The sequence below is a fragment of the Scyliorhinus canicula genome, chromosome 6 (genome assembly GCF_902713615.1).
Source record: "Scyliorhinus canicula chromosome 6, sScyCan1.1, whole genome shotgun sequence".
In the NCBI taxonomy this organism is placed as follows: Eukaryota; Metazoa; Chordata; class Chondrichthyes; order Carcharhiniformes; family Scyliorhinidae; genus Scyliorhinus; species Scyliorhinus canicula.
In genome coordinates, this window is record NC_052151.1 from 218,194,927 (window position 1) to 218,212,139 (window position 17,213).

Genomic DNA, 17,213 nt, shown 5'->3' on the forward strand with positions numbered 1-17,213 from the left:
CCGAACACACTCTCAGCCTTCTTCACGGCTCTATCCACTTGAGTGGCAACCTTCAGAGATCTGTGGACGTGAACTTCAAGATCTCTCTGTTCCTCCACATTCCTCAGAACCCTGCCCTTGACCCTGTAATCCGCATTCAAAGTTTTCCCACCAAAATGAATCACCTCGCACTTATCAGGGTTAAACTCCATCTGCCATTTCTCGGCCCAGCTCTGCATCCTATCAATGTCTCTTTGCCGCCTACAACAGCCCTCCACCTCATCCAGTACTCCACCAATCTTGGTGTCGTCAGCAAATTTACTGACCCACCTTTCAGCCCCCTACGCGTTAGAAGTAGATCAGGGACTACTTCCGGATGAAGGGGTTGTCTTGGGAGGAAAGGTTGGTATCCATTGGGAACGTGGAAGAATGAGAGGTGATCTTATTGAAACAGATAAGATCCCGAGGGGGGACTTGACAGGGTGGATGTGGAGAGGATGTTCCCTTTGTGCGAGGTACAGCGTAAAAATAAGGGGGTCTCCCATCTAAGAGGGAGAAGAGAATGATATTTTTCTCTCGTGGAGAAATCATTTGTCTGTGGCGACCTCTTTGAGATTTCAGAGAGGGGAGGTTAAGAATCACTCCCATTGCTGAGGGATTCCTCCAATGGTGGGATTTGAAATCACGTCCCCAGACCAGGGCGTCTGGATTCAGAGTCCAGCGACATTACAATTGAGCCACCATCTCTGCCAAACACTTTCTAATCCCGCCCTGCTCCTACAGCACGATGGCACAGTGGTTAGCACTATTGTCTCACAGCCCCAGGGACCCGGGTTCGATTCCCGGCTATGGTGACTGTCCGTGCGGAGTCTGCACGTTCTCGCCGTGTCTCTGCGTGGGTTTCCTCCGGGCGCTCCGGCTTCCCCTCGCAAGTCCCGAAAGACGTGCTCGTTGGGTGAATTGGACGTCCTGAATTCTCCCTCGGAGTCCCCGAACAGGCGCCGGAATCTCCCTGCGGTATTCTCCTTTGGCGGAATCCTCTGGTCCGTCGTTAGCGTGGAAACGGAGAATCCCGCTGCCGGCGAGAGGGGGGGGGGGGGGGGGCCACGCAGCCGGCGGACTGGGAAAATCCTGCCCCCCCCCCACCCCCACTTTGATCGTGTGAAGACTAAGCCATTTGGTGAGAGCCCTTTGTGTTCCAATTCCAATGGGAACTGTGCATAGCCCTCCCTCACCATAATAATAATAATAATAATCGCTGATTGTCACGAGTAGGCTTCAAATGAAGTTACTGTGAAAAGCTCCTAGTCGCCACATTCCGGCGCCTGTTCGGGGAGGCCGGTACGGGAATTGAACCCGCTCTGCTGGCCTTGTTCTGCATTACAAGCCAGCTGTTTAGCCCACTGTGCTAAACCAGCCCCTGCCCACCCCCCCCCACTCCCTCCTTCAAAGTCTTCCCCCCCATTGCCAATCATGATCGACTCACTCCCAGAGGGGTAGAAACCTCCACATGGATATTTTCCCATAAGGACATTGTGCACTGTTTCCCCTGTCCGCTCCCATTTTCCCGGTCAGTACCGGTGCGTGGGTCACAATGGGCAGCCGATTGTGAATACAGGTTCCTCCTGACAACTCTGCCTGCGGAGGTCCTGCCGACTACGTGCACTACATGGAAGGACATGGGGAGCCAGGAGCGTCGCAACATGAAGAATGCAAGGATACAGGAAGATAAGGTCATGGGGACATAGGACCTGGAGGAGGCCATTCTGCCCCTTGAGTCTGTTCTGCAAGCTCAGTCAGATCAGGCGCCAGCTGTGTTTTTACCCCAGCTTGGTCCCATCAACCTTAATATAAACAGTCATTTGATGGCGTAGAACCTGAGTATTGCTGAAAAATAAAAGAGACATGCCGTCAAAGCTTTTCATCTGGCACTTATCATGCCAACTACTCAAGATGAAATGAAAAATGAAAATCGCTTATTGTCACGAGTAGGCTTCAATGAAGTTACTGTGAAAAGTCCCTAGTCGCCACATTCCGGCGCCTGTCCGGGGAGGCTGGTATGGGAATAAACCAATAGTAAAGGGAACAACAATTTATACTGCATGGGAAGAGAGTACTTGATTGGTCGGCCAGTGAACCCCAATTGGTAGAGGCGTTGCCATGGTGAATGCAACAGGGAACAGTTAACTGCAAAACTTTTATTTCAAATTCAAACTGGGTGGGGCAGTTTTATAAATTGTAAAACTATAAATATAAACTGTTGTCCCCTTTAGTGTTGGTTTATCTTGCATAACTGTCTCAATGAGTGCAAGATGGAAAGCTTTGACAGTATTTCTCGCTTTCCGGCAATAGTCCTTGGCAAACAGGAAGGGTTGTGTATCTGTATCAGCTCTGTGGCATGTGTCACACGTCTGTGAAGTGAGGCACATGCCTGTGCCATGTGTCACACGCCTGTGCCATGTGTCACATGCCTGTGACATGTGCCGCACCTTGACGGCACCCACCAGCATGAGTGTCACTTGTTGTCCAGCCTGAGCCCCCCCCCCAATGCCCCTCCCTCCCTAGCCAGCTGTAACAGCTGACAGCCAACCCCAGCTCGCACTAAACATCCCACCCCCATGGAGTCTCCCATGATGCCGAGAGACGGAGTCTGGGGTGTCACCGTGGCACAGTTGTGACCGGGCTCCGTCACCCCTCACTGACCCACCTCGTGCCACCGACGGTTTGTGCCCATCTGCAGCCACTGCGCCCCCCCCCCCCCACCCCACCACCAGCCCCCCCAACCCCCACCCCGCACTCTCCCTCCCACCCCAACCCCGATCGGCCAACAGGAAACATGCCGTCCGGCCGATTGGAGGTTCCAAAAAGGCCAAGGGCTCAAAGGCTTGGGTCGATCGCAATGTCACCGACCTCGGGGTGGGAGCGGAGAGGCGAGGGGGAGGCAGAAGAAGCGGAACGGCAAGACGCCAATGGTGCACGAGACCCTGATGTAAAGGAACATGGTGAAGTGGGTCTTGAGAATTCCCCCTTTTAAATCTCGTACTGTCGACCCCCCCCCTCCCCAAGACATTGGGTCACAGCCTAGAGTTGATTGGACGAGATGGCCGAAGCTGCACTCACGGCCGACTGGGCTGGTGAAAGTAGGGTAGGGTTAACAATCTCCAAAGTACGGGCACTTGAAGGACTGCGGGTGTTGATTGGGATTGGACGAGGGGGATTGAAACTGAGGTGAATGCCCCAACGAGAGGTGGGCACTGACTAGATGGGCGGGGCTGGAATAACTCCAGCATTCAGAGAATAGGGACGCGAGTCGGCTCATGTGGAGCATGAACACTGGCTCTACCTAATGGCCGAATGGCCTGTTTTCTGTGTTGTAAATACTGTGTAAAAAGATCGTATATATTATATATATATAGATATACAGACAAGTTTTGGATATTGGTGACTGCCATGTTTTTTCAGCCCTGTGTATGAAGCAAAACTGCGCTTGTTAAAAACCTCAATAAATTTTTTTTTTGAAACGAGATGTCAATTTCCTGTCGTTCCCTTGGTGCCTTCAGATATTTTGTGAGAGGGAATAGTTAGCGTTTTGGCCCTTTTTGGAATTTGTTCGCGGGACGTGGGCGTGGCCGGCATTTCTCGCCCGCCCCTAATCGCCCCTCGAGAAGGTGGGCAAGCCGCCATCTTGAACCCGCCGCGCGGTCCCTGAGACGTAGGAGCATCCGCCGCACCGTGAGGGGGGGAGGGAGGTCCAGGAGTGGGACCCGGCGGCAGTGAAGCGACGGGCCGACCTATCTCCAAGTCAGGATGGGGAGCGGGGTCCTCCAGCTGATGGATGTTCCCAGCCGCCTGGTGCCCTTGGCCTGCTGGATGGTATTCCCATTAAATATTGGAGAGACCGGAGCAATTGTTTTTGGGACCTATTACAAATATCTCTTTCCCGGCTGCTGACCCTCGCCCTCTCACGGCGGGTGTTGTGGAGCAAGGGTGGGCGGAGATGGGGGGGGGGGGTCGTTATTTCCTATTGGTGGGACGTTCAATCTCGAGATAGGCGCCACAACATCGCCAAGACCGTCCGTTTCTACGTCCGGATCGTGACTGAACTGAGCCCCCTTCACAACAAATACATGAATAGGATGGGAATAGAGGGATACGGACCCCGGAAGTGTAGATTTTAGTTCAGACGGGCAGCCTGGACGGCGCAGGCTTAGAGGGCCGAAGGGCCTGTTGCTGTGCTGCTTTGTTCTTTGTTATCAGCGCATCTGCTCCAGAAACCCTCACCCGTGTCTCCGTTACCTCTGGAGTGCCCTCTTGCACCGAACTCCTGCCTGGTCGTCTCCCAGGCCCTACCCCCTCTGTCAGCTCAAGGTCAGGTCCCGTTTCCCCTCTCACCCCTCGACGCTCCGTGGCTCCTGGTCAATCGAGGGTTGGGTTTTTAAAAAACATTCCCGTCCTCATTTTGAAATTCCACCACGGCCATGACTTCACTTTCCTCCATTGAGACACCCCTCCGACTCAACCACTTCCACAGGCAGTGTATTCCATGCCCCCACTACTCTCTGGGTAAAGAACCTACCTCTGATATCCCCCTATATCTTCCACGATTCACCTTAAATTTACGTCTCCTTGTAATGGTTTGTTCCACCCGGGGAAAAAGTCTTTGACTGTCTACTCTATCTGTTCCCCTGATCATCTTATAAACCTCTATCAAGTCGCCCCTCATCCTTCTCCGTTCTAATGAGAAAAGGCCTAGCACCCTCAACCTTTCCTCGTAAGACCTACTCTCCATTACAGGCAACATCCTGGGAAATCTCCTTTGCACCTTTTCCAAAGCTTCCACATCTTTCCTAAAATGAGGCGACCAGAACTGCACACAGTACTCCAAATGTGGCCTGACCAAGGTTTTGTACAGCTGCATCATCACCTCATGGTTCTTAAATTCAATCCCTCTGCTAATGAGAAAGGCTTCGGCTGCCAGAGAAAATATCTCCTTACGTGGCTGCGTGTCAATGCAGTCTTTGTCGTGGGATGTTTTGTTATGTTCAAGGCCTGGGTTACAGATAGGCTTTTGGTTCTGTTGTTGGAAAGGTCACGGGCGAAGCGGAGACACTGCACCTGGTCTGCACTGGAGTGCTTGGACCACAGTAGAGGGTGACACTCGGAGTTTTGTGAACGAGGGAATTTAAGGGTTAACTTTTCATCTGAAGTCTAGTCGTTCTTTAATAGAGCAATTAGGTAAACATTGCTTTGTGGGTTGGAAGGTGAGGTTCAGTTATAGCTTTGAAACAAGGTTGATTCAAGTTCTGCTTGCAGCTGCAACTAGCTAATTAGATAGTCACTTGACTATAAATGTAGGCATTCTTAAAGATTCTTTCGTCTGCACTGGAGTGAGCATTTGGACTGCAGTAGAGTACGACGGTTGGAATTTGGTGAGAGAGGGAATTCGGTGAGGAGGGAGCCAGGCGATACTTTCGCTTTCTACCTTTCCTCAGAAAGAGGAGTGATAGCCTTGATGGGTATTCCTACTGTCCTTATCATACCCTAAACTCAAGGAGGTAAAGGGAGCAATTGAAGGGTAAGGCATGGTAGTGCAGCTCAACCACGTGGAATGCTCCTCCTGTGCGATGTGGGAAGTCAGGGACACTTCCAGTGTCCAGGGTGACCACGTGTGCAGGAGATGCCTCCCAGCTGCAACTGCACGAGGCAGGTAGTTCAGGAGTCCCTGGGATCCATATTCCCCTCGGACAGATTTTCTGCTTTGGATACTGTGGGGGGGGGGGGGGGGGGGAGCGGTTTCTCAGGGAAATGAAGCAGGTGCTGGCGAGAACAGGAAGAGGAAACTAGACTGGGTGAATGCATGGCTCGAGAGATAGTGTAGGAGAGAGGGTTGGGGTTCCTGAGGCATTGGGAATGTCCTGGGGAAGATGGGACCTGAACAACCTGGATGGGTTGCACCCCACTCAGGGGTGTTGTTGGGGAGGGGGGGGGATGGGAACCTGAGGGGGTAGGGGCACAAGAGAGGGAAAGGAAGATAGAAATAAAAGACAGAAAGTAGAAAGCAAATGGAAGGGAGGAGAAACAAGGGTCAGCTGTAAATAGGGCCACAGTAAAAAGATTGGGAGTAAAAATGTTAAGAAGCCAAGTCTAAAAGGATTGTATCTGAATGCAGGGAGCATTCGTAATAAGGTGAATTAACAGCGCAAATTGGTATCCATGGGTCCAATATAATTGTGATTATGGAGACATGGCTGCAGGGTGACCAAGACTGGGAACTGAATATCCAAGAATATTCAATATTTAGGAGGGACGGACAAAAAGGGAAAGGAAGTGCGGTGATGTTGTTTGTTAAGGATGACAGCAGTGCAACAGATATTGGCTAAAGAAATCTAGTCGAATGAGTCTTGGTGGAGTGATTGAGAACCACTGGTTGGACACTAACGAGATCTTCAGGCTGGAACATTCCCAAACTGTGGGATTCCCTCTGGGGAGTCACTTTAACTTTTATTAACCTGGGCCTTCACTCAAATTAACAGCCTCAGGCTTGTTTAATTCATATTTGTTTCCAACTCCACCAGAACGACCAACCGCTTGTCTTTTTTTTAAATAAGTTTAGAGTACCCAATTATTTTTTCCAATTAAGGGGCAATTTAGCGTGGCCAATCCACCTACTCTGCATATCTTTGGGTTGTGGGGGCGAAACCCACGCAGACACGGGGAGAATGTGCAAACTCCACACGGACGGTGACCCAGAGCCGGGATCGAACCTGGGACCTCAGCGCCGTGAGGCAGCTGTGCTAACCACTAGGCCACCATGCTGCCCTACCAACCGCTTGTCTAAGATCTTCCTTGAGCTCTGAGTTCAAAACAAAATTAAAAACTCCAGGTGCAGCCTTCCTTTCCTTGCTAGAACATTCCGGAGTAGTCAAGATCAATCAGCATAGAGTATTAGCTAAAAGCCCGGCAAAGTAAAGAGCTCACTGGCTGACAGCCAAGTCCATCAAGTTGTGAGTACATCAGGCTGGATTCCTCTTTGCATAATTAAAAGCGAAGTCCGTCTTAAAGGCAGAGATGAACTTTTGTCCAGGTACAAAAATGATAAAAACCAAAATAACAGAAAATAAAAGGAATACACGGGGAAAACAAATATTAAACAAGAGGATCCTTTCAATATATAGATTGGGTACACCAAATTAGTAACAATACTATGGCAGATGAGTTCAAAGAGTGTGTAGGAGATTTATTTCAGACCAGTAAGTAGAGGAACCAACTAGGGAAACTGGTACCTTTGATTTGGTATTATACAATGAGAAGGGGTTAATAAATAATCTTGTTGTGCAGGGGTTTTTTTTGGAGCATAACATGATAGAATTCTTTATTCGGATGGAAAGTGAAGAAGTCAGATCTGAAACCAGGGTCCTAAATCTGAACAAAGGAAAGTATTTGGCATGAGGTGACTAAGATAGATTAGAGATCTTCATGAAAAGGCATGACGGTGGATAGGAAATGGCTAATATTTAAGGAACTAATGTATGCAATGCAACAGGTAGACATTCCTTTCTGGCACAAAAACACAACACGGAGAGCAGACCAACCATGGCTTATAAGGATATATTAAGGATAACAACAGACTCAAAGATGAGTTACATAAAGTTGCTAGAAAAAGTAGCAAGCCTGATGATTGGGGGCAGTTCAGCCCCGTTATTGGGGTAATTCAAATCAATCGATTGGGAAGAGACCCAATCGATTGCAGGTTTATAGCGGGTCCGCCCAGAAGGGCTCGAAGCCCCTGGGACCTATAAAAGTCAGGTCCCAGCACTGATTCTTTCTTCTTGACCAGCCGGCCCTCCCAGCAGAATACCTTTGCAGCAGAAGACCTTGAGAAGGAGAGGCCTGGTCAACAGCAGCCGCCATCAAGTAAGTGTCATACAACACACGCTACGAGAGTAGGCACTCCTGACCCCTTTAGTCCACACCGACTGGAAACCTGCGGACCCAGTACAGAGCAAGAGGCCATTGTTTCCTGATCCGGCAGTTCCCTTATTCCAGATAAGTACTGGCCTAGTAGTGGTAGGAATAGTTTAGTCTTAGTATTATATGCATGAGTAGTAAATAACTATGTTATAATAAACGTGTCTTGTTTTGAGCTTACTAACTGGTGCATTGAGTCATTGATCTAAACTTGAACTTGAGCCTTGTGGCGGTATCATAACGATACCTGGCGACTCCAGAGTTAAGTGATAAACAGAGCCAATTGAGTGTAAAGCACACTCACCCAGAACGAGCCACAGACATAATTGTCATGTGAGGAGGGATTAGGTCGACTGGGACGGTATTCGCCGGGATTCAGAAGAATGAGTGGGGATCTAATTGAAATGTTCATAATTCTGGCAGGGCTGATGTGACTGGGGAGTGAATGTGTTTTCAGTTCGGAGAGATGATGTCATTGCTGGGCCGAGCTAAGCTATTCAAACTATTTGCGAAAGCTTCTTGAGTTGAGCTCTAACCTGGCTCCCCCCCATCGGCAAAGTCTTTTACTCTCTCATGTAGGATAGTTTAAAAAAGAAAGAATAATAGCATTTGAAGCAGAGCAGACTTGTCTGAGGACAAAGGGGAAAGCTGAAACAAACCAATCCTGGTATGGAGGGCATTAGCTATGAGGAGCGGTTGAATAAAGTCGGTTTGTTCTCACTAGAACGACAGAGGTTGAGGGGCGACCTGATAGGGGTCTATAAAATTATGAGGGGCATAGACAGAGTGGATAGTCAGAGGCTTTTTCCCAGGGTAGAGGGGTCAATTACTAGGGGGCATAGGTTTAAGGTGCGAGGGGCAAGGTTTAGAGGAGATGTACGAGGCATATTTTTTTTACACAGAGGGTAGTGGGTGCCTGGAACTCGCTGCCGGAGGAGGTGGTGGAAGCAGGGACGATAGTGACATTTAAGGGGCATCTTGACAAATACATGAATAGGATGGGAATAGAGGGATACGGACCCCGGAAGTGTAGAAGATTGTAGTTTAGTCGGGCAGCATGGCCGGCACGGGCTTGGAGGACCGAAGGGCCTGTTCCTGTGCTGTACTTTTCTTTGTTCTTTGTTCAATCCAAACAACGGTTTGAAGACCTATAGGGGGAGCCTGCAGGGGCTCTAACAGGAGGCAAGTCTGTCCTGGAAGGCAAGTATTACTGTGCGCCATTGGGATATGGGGATGGATTGAGAGCTCTATGTTTTTTATTTTTCCCTTTCTTGTTGTTTAAGTGGGAATAAAGATAGCAATTAAGGGTATTGTATTCACTGTTTTGAGTCGTATTTTTTGAAGGAGCAATTGCAAATTATTTTCTGGTGTGATGTGAAAGATATTTGAATACTGTGTCATTAATAAAGTTTGTTTTAATAAACTGTATCCATATTTCTTTGTGTAATCGTTCCTGGAGCGAAAATATCCTTTCCTCACAGTCTTACAAAACTACATTAAATATTGGGGTTTGTGTCTCACTGTTGGGGTCTGGACTGGGATTGTAATACTGGACACTGGATGCTGAGATGCTGTTTCCTCTGTCTGGGGAGGGGGTTGGGGGCTAGAACAAGGGGTCACAGTGTCAGGACACCGGCTGGGCCATTTAGGACGGAGATGAGGATAGATCTCTCTCTCTGAGGGTGACCAACCTGTGGAATTGTCCACCACAGAAGGTGCGGAGGCCAAACCACTGAATATACTGAAAAAGGAAATAGATTTCCGGACCCGAAAGGCGGGAAGGGATATGGGGAGAGCGCGGGAGTGTGGTGTTATGGCAGAGGAACAGCCACGATCAAACTGAACGGGAGAGCAGCTCCGAAGGGCCGAGTGAGCTACTCCTGTTCCTAATTCGCATCTCCTGTGGAAAACACGGCACCTCTTACAGTGGAACTCCCCCTCAATCCTGAGCCTCCAACAGCGGAGGAGCAGTTTGCCTCTCTCTCTATCCCTGTCAAGGCCAACCCCTTCCAGCCGCCCTACAAACCTATCTGATATCTCTGCCATCCTGTCAAAATCCCCGCAAGGTTCGATTTTAATCCATCCAGCGATGGCGGCAATGCCTCAATTGCTGAGGTCCCCAAGCTCGAGGATTCCTTCCTCAACCCTCTCTGCCTCTCCCTTTTCACCCTTCTTAAAACCCACTTCTTTCAGCAAGAGTTTGGTCACCGTTCCCTCCAGACTCTCAATGCTAATTTAGTGTCAGATTGACCCCCTCCTGGAATGCACTGTTGCTGCCCCCTGCTGGCATCAACTGACGACGCAGACAAATTGAGCCCTCACTGAAAGTTGGATTTATGTTTGCAGCGATACCTTTATTGAACTCAATTCTTTAGCGAGGTGCTGATTTAAACAGCTACATAGGTTTCAAGACTCACAGCTTTAAAAATAGCGCACGCTGAGAGGGAATCTGCCCTCCGAGAGGGCGTGCGGCTGTGAGCTTCTGAAGGTCAGGCCTTGCGAATGCAGATCGCTGGGGTGATCGCCATTGAATCTGTTATTTTCGAATGTTTCAGCTTGCAGTTTACTGGCATCGGTCGTCCTGGAGCGTGCCTTGTTCCCGGTTTCCAAAATAAAGTATTATCAGCAAAATGTCAGGTTGTCAGCCGTCTTTTGATCTGCTCCCATGAAAGTTGGGGTGATATGCATCACTGTAAATACACAAGGGGTTAATGTAGATACACTAGGACTGAGTAAACACTAGAGGGAGCACCAGAGACATCGTGACACACAGACATTCAACCAATAGGCCAGTAAGATAGGACACGACCAATGGGCAGTCACGGCAGCAGGGTAGCATGGTGGTTAGCATAAATGCTTCACAGCTCCAGGGTCCCAGGTTCGATTCCCGGCTGGGTCACTGTCTGTTTGGAGTCTGCACGTCCTCCCCCTGTGTGCGTGGGTTTCCTCCGGGTGCTCCGGTTTCCTCCCACAGTCCAAAGATGTGCGGGTTAGGTGGATTGGCCATGCTAAATTGCCCGTAGTGTCCTAATAAAAGTAGGGTTAAGGGGGGGTTGTTGGGTTACGGGTATAGGGTGGATACGCGGGTTTGAGTAGGGTGATCATGGCTCGGCACAACATTGAGGGCCGAAGGGCCTGTTCTGTGCTGTACTGTTCTATGTTCTATGACACAGCCAGAGGTGACATGACCACAAGGGGGCGACCAATATATAAGGACAAGGCACACATGCTCTTCCTCTTTCCATAGGCGACACTCAGGGAGACAGGGGCAGACCAGGGAAGCATCACACCCACCGCATGGCTTAGAGCAGGCTGGTTAGTTAGACTGAGTTACTACAGCAAGATCAACAGGAGAGTCGAACTCAAGTAGGAGACTTGTTAACTGTTCAATAAATGAGTGAAAGCTATCTCCAAGTCTGAACTATCCTTTGTCAGAGTATACATCAAGGAAGCAGCTTATAAGAACATAAGAACTAGGAGCAGGAGTAGGCCATCTGGCCCCTCGAGCCTGCTCCGCCATTCAATGAGATCATGGCTGATCTTTTGTGGACTCAGCTCCACTTTCCGGCCCGAACACCATAACCCTTAATCCCTTTTTTCTTCAAAAAACGATCTATCTTTACCTTAAAAACATTTAATGAAGGAGCCTCAACTGCTTCACTGGGCAAGGAATTCCATAGATTCACAACCCTTTGGGTAAAGACGTTCCTCCTAAACTCAGTCCTAAACCTATTTCCCCTTATTTTGAGGCTATGCCCCCTAGTTCTGCTTTCACCCACCAGTGGAAACAACCTGCCCGCATCTATCCTATCTATTCCCTTCATAATTTTAAATGTTTCGATAAGATCCCCCCTCACCCTTCTAAATTCCAACGAGTACAGTCCCAGTCTACTCAACCTCTCCTCATAATCCAACCCCTTCAGCTCTGGGATTAACCTAGTGAATCTCCTCTGCACACCCTCCAGCGCCAGTACGTCCTTTCTCAAGTAAGGAGACCAAAACTGAACACAGTACTCCAGGTGTGGCCGCACTAACACCTTATACAATTGCAACATAACCTCCCTAGTCTTAAACTCCATCCCTCTAGCAATGACACTTTCCACATACACACACACCACTCTGTGCGCCTCTTTTACCAGCATGCCTCATGGCACAATGTCGGCCCATCTTCAGGTTTATAAATGGAGGCACAGGATATAAAAGCAAGGAGGTGATGCTCCACCTCTACAAATCATTTGGATTATTGTGTTCAGTCCTTGGCACCTTATTTAAGGAAGGATGTTAAAGCTCTGGAGGGAGAGCAGATGAGATTTACTCGAGTGATACCAGGAATGAGGAATTTTAGATTCAAAAAAAGATTGGAGAAATTGGGCTTGTATCCTTGGAACAGAGAAGATTGAGATGAAGAGGTCACCATCACTAACAGTCTGTCCTGGCCAACTCACGTTGATGCAACAGTCAAGAACAAAGAAAGGTACAGCACAGGAACAGGCCCTTCGGCCCTCCAAGCCTGTGCCGACCATGCTGCCCGTCTAAACTAAAATCCTCTACACTTCTGGGGTCCATATCCCTCTATTCCCATCCTATTCATGTATTTGTCAAGATGCCCCTTAAACGTCACTATCGTCCCTGCTTCCACCACCTCCTCCGGCAGTGGGTTCCAGGCACCCACTGCTCTCTGTGTAAAAAACGTGCCTCGTAAATCTCCTCTAAACCTTGCCCCTCGCACCTTAAACCTATGCCCCCTAGTAATTGACCCCTCTACCCTGGGGAAAAAGCCTCTGACTATCCACTCTGTCTATCCCCTCGTAATTTTGTTCGATCAGGTCGCCCCTCAACCTCCGTCGTTCCAGTGAGAACAAACCAAGTTTATTCAACCGCTCCTCATAGCTAATGCCCTCCATACCAGGCAACATCCTGGTAAATCTCTTCTGCATCCTCTCTAAAGCCTCCACATCCTTCTGGTAGTGTGGCGACCAGAATTGAACACTATACTCCAACTGTGGCCTAACTAAGGTTCTATACAGCTGCAACATGACTTGTCAATTCTTATACTCAATGCCCCGGCCAATGAAGGCAAGCATGCCGGATGCCTTCTTGACTCCCTTCTCCACCTGTGCTGCCCCTTTCAGTGACTTGTGGACCTGTACACCTAGATCTCTCTGACTGTCAATAGTCTTGAGAGTTCTCTATGTAAGAAAGCCCAACAACGTCTCTACTTCCTACGGAAGCTAAAGAGATTCGGCATGTCTGCATCGACTCTCACAAACTTCTACAGATGTGCGATAGAGAGCATCCTGTCCGGCTGCATCACAGCTTGGGTATGGCAACTGCTCGGCCCAAGGTCGCAAGGAACTGCAGAGTGTGGTGAACTCAGCCCAATGCATCACACAAGCTTGCCACCCCCACATTGACTCCGTCTACACCTCCCGCTGCCTCAGGAAGGCCGACAGTGTTGTCAGAGACCCCTCCCACCCAGGCATTGCCTTCTTCCAGACCCTTCCATCAGGCAGAAGGTACAGAAGGCTGTAGACCCTCACATCCAGACATAGGAACATCTTCTCCCCCACAGCTACTAGACTCCTCAACGACTCCCCCTCAGACTGATCTGTTCCCTGTAAGAACACTGGGCGCGATTCTCCCAAAATGGGAGAAATCGTAAGGCTGGCGTCAAACCCGGGCAGGTTTGACGCCAGCGCGCCCCTTCTCGACCGGGAACCGATTCTGGTCCCCGGTCGGGGCTAGCAGCCCGACGCCGTAAGCTCCGGCATCACGGGCTTAACGAATTTCGTTAAGCCCGCTTGCCCGAGTTAGCGCCGGCTGACGCGTCATATGACGTCAGCCGCGCATGCGTGGATTGGAAGACTCCAACCCGCGCATGCGCGGATGACGTCATCGCGTATTTGCGCGAAACCCGCGCATGCGCGGGCCGGGATGCCCCTCAGCCGCCCCGCGAATGGATACTGCGGGGCGGCGGAAGGACAAATAGTGCGCGGGCATCGGGCCCGCTGCCCGCGATCGGTGCCCACCGATCGCGGGCCCATGGCACCCTTGGCACGGCCGTGGTACTGCCGTGCCAATCGGTGCCATGGTTATAAAAAGCGAGTTGTTCCCGCCGTTTTTACGAACGGCAAACACACCTGGTCTGGCCGTTCGTAAAAACGGCGGAAAGGGCTGGGACTTCGGCCCATCGAACAGCTGTGAATCGCTGCCGGCCGTAAAAAAACGGCGGCAGCGATTCGTGTCGGGAGTTGGGCGGGGGGGGGGGGGGGGGGGGGGCGGGGGGAGAATAGCGGGAGGGTGGGAAAAATGTCGGGAAGGCCCTCCCACTATTCTCCGACCCGTCATGGGGGGCGGAGAATCGCACCCACTATTCACGGCGCCCTGCTCTTGCTCTGTATTTGCTTTGTTTGGCCCCTTGTTCCGCACTGTAACCAATCACTGTTTGTCTATGTTCTCTGTTGATTATTCTTTTTGTCTACTATGTAGGCACTGTGTACGTTCCCGTGGCCGCAGAAAAATACTTTTCTCTGTACTTCGTTACATGTGACAATAAATCAAATCAAATCAAACTTTATTGAAGTGTTCACAATTCTGAAATAGAACAGTACAGCACAGAACAGGCCCTTCGGCCCTCGATGTTGTGCCGAGCAATGATCACCCTACTCAAACCCACGTATCCACCCTATACCCGTAACCCAACAACCCCCCCTTAACCTTACTTTTTAGGACACTACGGGCAATTTAGCATGGCCAATCCACCTAACCCGCACATCTTTGGACTGTGGGAGGAAACCGGAGCACCCGGAGGAAACCCACGCACACACGGCGAGGACGTGCAGACTCCGCACAGACAGTGACCCAGCCGGGAATCGAACCTGGGACCCTGGAGCTGTGAAGCATTTATGCTAACCACCATGCTACCCTGCTGCCCACAATGAAATGAAATGAAAATGGCTTATTGTCACGAGTCGGCTTCAATGAAGTTACTGTGAAAAGCCCCTAGTCGCCACATTCCGGCGCCTGTTCGGGGAGGCCGGTACGGGAATCGAACCGTGCTGCTGGCCTGCTTGGTCTGCTTTCAAAGCCAGCGATTTAGCCCAGTGAGCTAAACCAGCCCCTTTTTAAAAAAAAAAAAAAAATTCCGTTTCCACTCGTTGGTACGTCAGTGACTGGGAGTCACAATTTCAAGATGGCCAGCAAGAGATCTCGGAGTGCGATGAGGAGAAACCGCTTTACTCAGAGTTGTTGGGATTTGGAATGCGCTGTTCTGGGAGAGTGGTGGGGGTGGATTCCATAGGAGGTTTCAAAAGAGAGCTGGAGATATATTTGAAGGAGGTAGGGCTGGGAAATGGGAGTAGCAAGGCAGCGTTTGGGAGCCAAGGCTGTGTTTATTGTGAACAGGCAGACACCGAGAACAATCTAACTGACATTTTAAACTTGACTGAAACTGCTGACATGGGCTCCACATTGTGTGAGGTGCGTGGGAAAAATACCCTTTGTACTCACACCCAGGATTTTCAGCTCCTTGCTGACAAAGGTGTTTACAGCCTTAAGAAACCAGCCGTCATCCTTGACTGTTTCAATGTAGAGGGTGGACACATCTCTGATTTGGGATAGCTGGAAAAAAAAGGAAAAGCTTGGTTTCCACGCAGCATCGTTTATCATCTATCGATAGAATTTCATCGAATTCACAGTGCAGAAGGAGGCCACTCGGCCCATCGAGTCTGCACCGGCTCTTGGAAAGAGCACCCTACCCAAGCCCCACACCTCCACCCTATCCCCATAACCCAGTAACCCCATCCAACACGAAGGGCAATTTTGGACACTAAGGGTAATTTATCATGTCCAATCCACCTAACCTGCACATCTTTGGACTGTGGGAGGAAACTGGAGCACCCGGAGGAAACCCACGCAGACACGGGGAGAATGTGCAGACTCCGCACAGACAGTGACCCTAGTGGGGAATCGAACCTGGGACCCTGAAGCTGTGAAGCAATAGTGCTATCCACAATGCTACCGTTTTGCCCCTTATGGCAGTGTTCTTCAAACTTTTTTTCCGGGGACCCATTTTTACCACAGGCCAACCTTCTGGACCCAACCCGGCCGACCATCGCGACCCACGTCGGCCGACCTGAGTGACCCACGTCGGCCGACCTGAGTGACCAACGCCGGCTGACCTGCGCGACCCACCATTTTCTCTTACCTTGTTTGCTGCTGACAAAAATGATTCACCTGAAGAAGGAGCCGTGCTCCGAAAGCTCGTGTTTGAAACAAACCTGTTGGACTTTAACCTGGTGTTGTAAGACCTCTTACTGTGCTCACCCCAGTCCAACGCCGGCATCTCCACATCATGACAAAAATGGAGGAAATGGTTTTGGGTCCCTTTGGCCCTCGTACACGCTCCTCCAATGGAACCTGTTGGATGAAGGTGAAGCCTTCCGGTGTCGGAAAGTATGGAGTCTCCATCTGTCCAAAGTTCTGAATTTTTTTCCTGTACAATTTAATAAAAATAAAATCCCCGCCCTGAACTTGCAAAAATAAAATAAAGAGTAAAATAAATGAAAGAATTGAAAATTGAAAATGAAAAACCCCCACTCCCCCCAAACTTGTAAAACAAAAAGCTGCGGCTGTTTAAAAAAATAGCGGCCGGAGGGGCCAGAGTCACAGAGAGAGGGGGGGCCGGAGTCACAGAGAGAGGGGGGGGGGGGGGGGCGGACACCGGAATGGGCAACGCAGGGGGTGGGCACACACTGGGGATGGGGATAGGGGGGAGAGGGCAGGATGGGGGGGGGGGGAAGAGGGCAGGATGGGGTGGGGGGGGGGGGGGAGAGGGCAGTATGGGGTGGGGGGGGAGAGGGCAGGATGGGGGGGGAGAGGGCAGGATGGGGGGGGGAGAGGGCAGGATGGGGGGGAGAGGGCAGGATGGGGGGGGAGAGGGCAGGATGGGGGGAGAGGGCAGGATGGGGGGGGAAGAGGGCAGGATGGGGGGGAAGAGGGCAGGATGGGGGGAAGAGGGCGGGATGGGGGGAAGAGGGCGGGATGGGGGGGAAGAGGGCGGGATGGGGGGAAGAGGGCGGGATGGGGGGAAGAGGGCGGGATGGGGGGGGAAGAGGGCGGGATGGGGGGGGGAAGAGGGCAGGATGGGGGGGGGAAGAGGGCAGGATGGGGGGGGGAAGAGGGCAGGATGGGGGGGGGGAAGAGGGCAGGAGGGGGGGGAAGAGGGCAGGATGGGGGGGGGGAAGAGGGCAGGATGGGGGGGGGGA

General features: G+C 50.8%; 1 long non-coding RNA gene across 1 annotated transcript; it reads right to left on the minus strand.

Moving 5' to 3' along the window:
- Positions 1-10,286: 10,286 nt before the first annotated feature.
- LOC119966872 lies at positions 10,287-16,176 on the minus strand. Its single transcript, XR_005460870.1, has 3 exons — positions 16,154-16,176; positions 15,457-15,567; positions 10,287-10,637 (listed from the first exon to the last, which is right to left on the minus strand). It is a non-coding gene; the product is annotated as an uncharacterized LOC119966872 (long non-coding RNA).
- Between the last annotated feature and the right edge of the window lie 1,037 nt (positions 16,177-17,213).